The sequence below is a fragment of the Apus apus genome, unplaced genomic scaffold, assembly GCF_020740795.1.
Source record: "Apus apus isolate bApuApu2 unplaced genomic scaffold, bApuApu2.pri.cur manual_scaffold_87_ctg1, whole genome shotgun sequence".
Taxonomy (NCBI): Eukaryota; Metazoa; Chordata; class Aves; order Apodiformes; family Apodidae; genus Apus; species Apus apus.
The window spans coordinates 25,602-30,895 of NW_026248884.1; the positions used below are offsets into that span (position 1 = coordinate 25,602).

Here is a 5,294-nt window from a genome sequence, read left to right on the forward strand (position 1 = left end):
GTCAATTGGTGTGGGGAGAAACTCATTCTATTGTAGTAAAAATATCTCCATCTTAATAGACCTAGCAGACTTTGTTTACAAAAGCTTTAGTACCAAAAAATACATTAATAAAAGAGGCTAGAAAAATATATTGGAAATATTAGTCTGTACTTGCAAAGGATTCTTTTAACAATTTTAAATAAAGATTTTCCAGAATTTGGGGGGGGGGGGGAGAAAAAGAAATTTACCTGGAAAACCATGCTGACTGCAAGAGGAAGAACACCAGTTGGCATCTGATTTTTTTTTTTTTATTTTTTACTGTTTTTTGTTACCTAACCAAACACTTTCACTTACTGATTTTATCAAAGCTAAAAGAAATTGTGAGAACATCCCACACTAATTTGAAATTAATTTGTTGTCTAATCTAAAATACTCTAAAATAACCTCTGTCTCTGAGCAGGGCTTGGCCTGCTAAAGTCACAGCTCTGATCTTGAGGGAGTGAGTCCTCAGAGAAGAGCAGGGACAGGACTGATGTCATTCACAGCATTTTTCCCTGGCTGCCTGGAGCCTGATAGCTGGTTCCAGCTCTTCTACTGTTCAGCAGGGATCAGTGGGAATCTCAGCAGGAGGTTTAAACACCCCCCTCTGTCTCCCAGCAAAGGTCTGCTGTTGTGTGTTCACATCTCCTTCACACTTTCCCTGCTCCTGCATTTTCTCCAAGATCTTTTCTCCTCCTCTTTTGAGGAAGATGCCAGAGTGACAGTAACAAAAGCTGGAACTTTTGGTAAAAATACATTCAATATTTCTGCATGTCATGGACTTCTAGGCAGTGTTAGGTGCTTGCTACAGCTACAGCCATCTCCAGGTTTTCTCTTAACTTTCTGCAAGGGAGCTGTGCACAGTGGTAAATAGCATGATGCAAATCAGACTCACCATAAACTCCTGTGAGATGGGCAGTTGTTGTACAGAGCATCTTTGAAAGGGGAGCAAAAGCAAAGCTCAAGGGATGACATGATACCTCTCTAATGGTTTCCTGACTGATTTGCATGTATGCAGATTTATGCATTCTGTTTGTATGTACTTGTTTCCCAAAGCTCTGTATGATTCATTTATTTCATCCTGGTTTTGTAGTAGCTTGAAATTTATCCATGCACTGTTCAGGATCTGGTCCTATTGCCCTCAAAAGTGTTGAGGTTCCTCAATCACATTCAGCTGTTCCCCCTAAATGACTTCTTCAGGATCAGGTTGGAAGCACCTGAAGAACAGAAACAGTCTTTTCTTATGCTGTAATGACAGGTGCATTTTCACTTTGTCAGTTAAAAGGTAACTAGGTCCACAGATGAGGCTCTGGAGGAATGGTTCAAGATGCAGCTTCTCCCAGCTCAGATGCATTACACAGACTTGCAGGCTGCTGCTGAGGTAAATCCTTTTCTTATTTTCTCCCCCTCAACAGCAGAGTTCAAAGCTCTTCTAATTGCAGGGGACCTTGGGTGGTTCTTCCTGGAGAAATTAAGTGGACAAATTAAAATGCAGCTTTCATGGCATTTTCACTGACACCTCTTGTGCCTGGAGGTCAAATGTTTTCACTTATTTATGGAACTTGGCATTGTTATCCTGAAGTAGAATTTGGTGGTTGTTGTTGTTATTTCTACTCCTACTGTTACTGTTACTTTCTTTTTCTCTCTTTTTCAAGTTAGCAGTTTAGATGCAGAGCAACACAAGCATGCTTGCTTTCTTTAGGAATTTCTTTCTTTCCAAATATATTTATTTCTTTAAATTTTTCTTAATATCTTTATAAATTTATATCTGAATTTATTTCTTCCTTTCTCTCCACATGGCTTTCTTTCTACAAACTATCTTTTCTTTCTGGCTGCATCTTTTCTTCCTTGCTTTCTTGCCCCCTTTCCTGCTTTAGCACCCCCGTTCCGTCTGTCTTGCCGCCCCCCCCCCCCCCCCCCTTCCCGGCTTCCCCCCTTTCCCGCCCCTTTTCTCGCTCCCCCCCCCCCCTTTCTTACCCTCCCTCTTTATTTCTCTCTCCCGTCCCCGCCGGGAGGGGGGGGAGGGGTCGGACGGTTGGGGGGGGGCGCCTGAGCGGGGGTCGCGCGCCTGCGGGGGGGGGACCCGCCCGGGGAGGGGCGGGGCGGGCGGGGCGCGTGCCCCCTGCGGCGGGAAGCGCGCGGGCGTCTCGCGGGGGCGTCTCTAGCGGGGGCGGGGGGAGCAGCGGCCGCGAGCGCGGGGCGGGAAGAGTCGCGCGCCTGGGGGAGGGGGAGAGGGGAGGGGGGAGAGCGCGTGAGGGGGAGAGGAGGGCGGGAAGAGCGCGAGAGGGAGAGAGATCGATCCCTGAGGGGGAAAGGGGAAGGGGAAGAGCAGCTGAGAGGGAGAGGAGAGGGGGAAGATCCCTGAGGGGGAAAAATGGATCCCTGAGGTGGGAAGGGGAAGAGCACCTGTGACGAAGAGGATAGAGGGAAGATCCCTGAGGGGGGAGGAGCACCTGAGGAGAGGAAGAGAGGCGGAAGATCCCTGATGGGGAAAAGCAAGATCCGTGAGGGAAAGAGGAGAGAGGGAAGATCCCTGGGGGGAAGAGGAGAGGGAGCGGATCCCTGAGGTGGAGAGGGGGAAGATCCCTGAGGGGAAAAGAAGAGCGGGAAGATCCCTGAGGGGGAGAGGAGGGTGGGAAGATCCCTGAGGGGAAGAGGAGTAAGAGTGCCTGAGGGGAAGGGGCAGGAGGGTGGTCAGGGGGTCGGTGCAGCTTGGGGAGGGTCCGCACTCTGCTGGGGATGGGCGGGTGGGAGTCGACTATCACCTTGGGGCAAGAGCATTGCAAGTGCCTTTGGCCACGTTCCCTGTGGTTGGGCTGGCCAGAGAGAGGGGCAACCCTGGGAGGAGGCTGAGAGCCACAGTATCCACAGCTGGGGGTGGGAAATGGGGCTCCTGAAGCCGAGGTGTTGTGCTGCAGGCAGGAGGGCCAGCCCGCAAGCTGGGCTTAGGTCAGAGTCTCGGGCTGCCTGAGGTTTGTTGGGAGCACGAGCTGAGGGGGAGCAGCCTGTGAGCAGGGCTGTGTGCATCCCCTGCGGCTGGTGGGAGGTGCTGGGAGGGAGGGTGGGAGGGACGCCTTGTAAGCAGGCAGAGGTCCCTGTTTCCTTTGGGCAGGGCAGTTGTCAGGGCTCGGGCCTCACCGTGTTGTCCTTCCTCGGCAGCAGCTGGCGCAGCAGAAGGCAGAGGCATCGTGTGGAGCGTCGAGGCAAGAGAGAGAGAGAAGAGGAGCGGTGTCGGCCTGACCAGGGGGCAGGAGAAAGGTGCTCTGGGCAAAGGGACCTCTCTGTCACCAGGGCGAGGGTGATAGAAGAGCACGGAGGGCCCCTTTGGGCTGCCCTGGCTGTCTCTGTGCTGGGCGACCTCCCTGTAAGCAGGGCTGGGTCTTTGCTTTTGCTGTCATTGGCCTTTTGCCGTCTTGCTCCTTTGGCTGCCTGAAGAGCGTGGCAACCCAGTAAGGAGGGTGAGAGCCACCGCCTCCGCACCCGAGGGGGAAAGGGAGCTCGCTGGACCCCCAGGCCACCCCGTGAGCAGGGTGGGGAAGGTCCTTTCCCCAGCCCCCTCCTCTGGCCCCGGTGGGTTTGTGCCTGCTGGGGGCCTGGTCGGGGTGAGCCCCTGGAGTCAGGGCGTGTCACAGCTTTTGCCCCTTGGCCACCCCCCCTGTAGCTCCTCGGCGTGTTGAGGCCCCTCTGGCCTCCACGCAGCGTGTGGGTGGGCAAGGCAACCCGCCTGTAGCCATGGCCCGGGTCTGTGCCTGTGGTGCTGCCTGTGGTGCTGGCGAGCTGCCAGCCCCGGTGACAGCCTCGTTCTGGGGGTGTGTGTCACCAGCCGTGGAGCCGTCTGTCCCCAGAGCAGCCCCAGCTCCCTGTCAGCAGGGCTGGGGGTGCCCCCTGCTCTCGGTGGGAGGAGCTGGGAGGGGACCCCCTGTCATCAGGCAGGTCTCTCTGGCCCCGGCCTTTCAGAGGTGTTGGGGCAGGGTTTGTGGGGCAAGGCGTCTGCTTTCCCTGTCCTTGAGGCTGGGGCCCCATCCCCCTGTCTCCACCTCCTGGCTCCCCGGGTGTTGCAAGCAGGGCTGAGCCGCCTCTTTGGCCGCTGCTTGGCTTGCCCAGCTGCATTTGCCCAGGGTGCCCACCTCGGAGCCCACCTCCAGCACCGGCTGGAACTCGGCAGGCGCCCAGAGCTGCAATAGGGTGAGAAAAGCCGATTGGCGAGGTTTTTTTGAGGGGTGTGGGGGGGTGGTCCTGTGTGTTGGGTGTGGTGTGGTATGGTGTGGGGAATGGTCGCTTCTTGCTAGTGGGAGGAGAGTCGGGGATCAGATGCTGTGCAGAGCTTCTGTGCGGGGGCCGGCTCAGCACCCCTCTGTCCTCCAGGCAGAGGAGCAGGGACTTCTCTGTCCTGACCTTGTTCTTCTGCCTTGGCAGCAGCTGCTGCTGGAGAAGAAAGACAAGGCATCCGATGTGTGGGGAAGGAGCCACAAGTCAACGGCGAGCGAGAAGAGAAGCAGAGGACTGAATGGGAGGAAGGAGAAAGGTGCTGTGGGCAAAGGGACCTGCCTGCCACCAGAGCTGTGGTCACATAAGAGCCTTCGTTGCTTTTTGCCACCCTTTGGCCAACCAGCTTTGTCACCGGCTTTGCTACAGGATGGCCTTGTGTCCAGGACCTGTCAGTTATGGTGCTTGAAAGACTGGCAGAGAGCACTCCCTGCACTCCAGCAGGGCCTGATGGACTTGGCCTCGGTTGGTCACGGTGCTGCCTGCCCGTGCCAGGTCTTGCTACTGTCTTGGCTGTCTCACAAGGCGATCAGATGGTGGCACGCTGGGTGCCAAGCGGTGGTGTGGGCGGGTGGGAGCAGCGGTCCCGTGCCTGTGTGAGGGGGAGAGCGGGAAGAGCGTGGGAGGGGAAGGGGAGAGCGGGAAGAAGCGGGTCTGCGAGCGCCGAGGGATTCAGTTGCCGTCCCGGGAGGCGCCATGGCCACAGGAGAAGTGGAGCCCTGATCAGGTGAGAAAAGCGACGCGTTAGTCACAATTTGTCTCTGAATAACATTCCACCTCCTTTCTTGACACCCCTCTTTGTTTCTTTCAGGCTACCTCTCTTTCTAAATTTCTGTCTAAATTCCTCTCTCGCCCCCTCTCTGTGGCCCCTCCTCTCTGTCACCCCCCTGCCACCCCTGCCTCTCTGCCCCTGCTTTCTGTGTCCCCCCATCCATCCCTCTCTGTCCCCCCCCGTCTCTGTCCCCCCCCCGTCTCTGTCCCCCCCCCGTCTCTGTCCCCCCCCGTCTCTC

The 5,294-nt window shown here is 55.9% G+C and overlaps 1 long non-coding RNA gene across 10 annotated transcripts in view; it reads left to right on the forward strand.

Moving 5' to 3' along the window:
• The window catches only part of LOC127396356 (uncharacterized), a 29,354-nt gene extending 24,112 nt beyond the window's left edge, over nt 1–5,242 (forward strand). For 5 of the 10 annotated variants that reach the window (XR_007891982.1, XR_007891979.1, XR_007891981.1 and 2 more), the window contains 3 exons: nt 1,297–1,399; nt 3,178–4,203; nt 4,435–5,242. This is a non-coding gene — a long non-coding RNA (uncharacterized LOC127396356). Of the gene's footprint in view, nt 1–584; nt 1,400–3,177; nt 4,204–4,434 lie in introns of those variants that run through there. The other 5 variants (XR_007891983.1, XR_007891986.1, XR_007891977.1 and 2 more) reach the window with 5 other exon arrangements.
• Nucleotides 5,243–5,294: the final 52 nt, after the last annotated feature.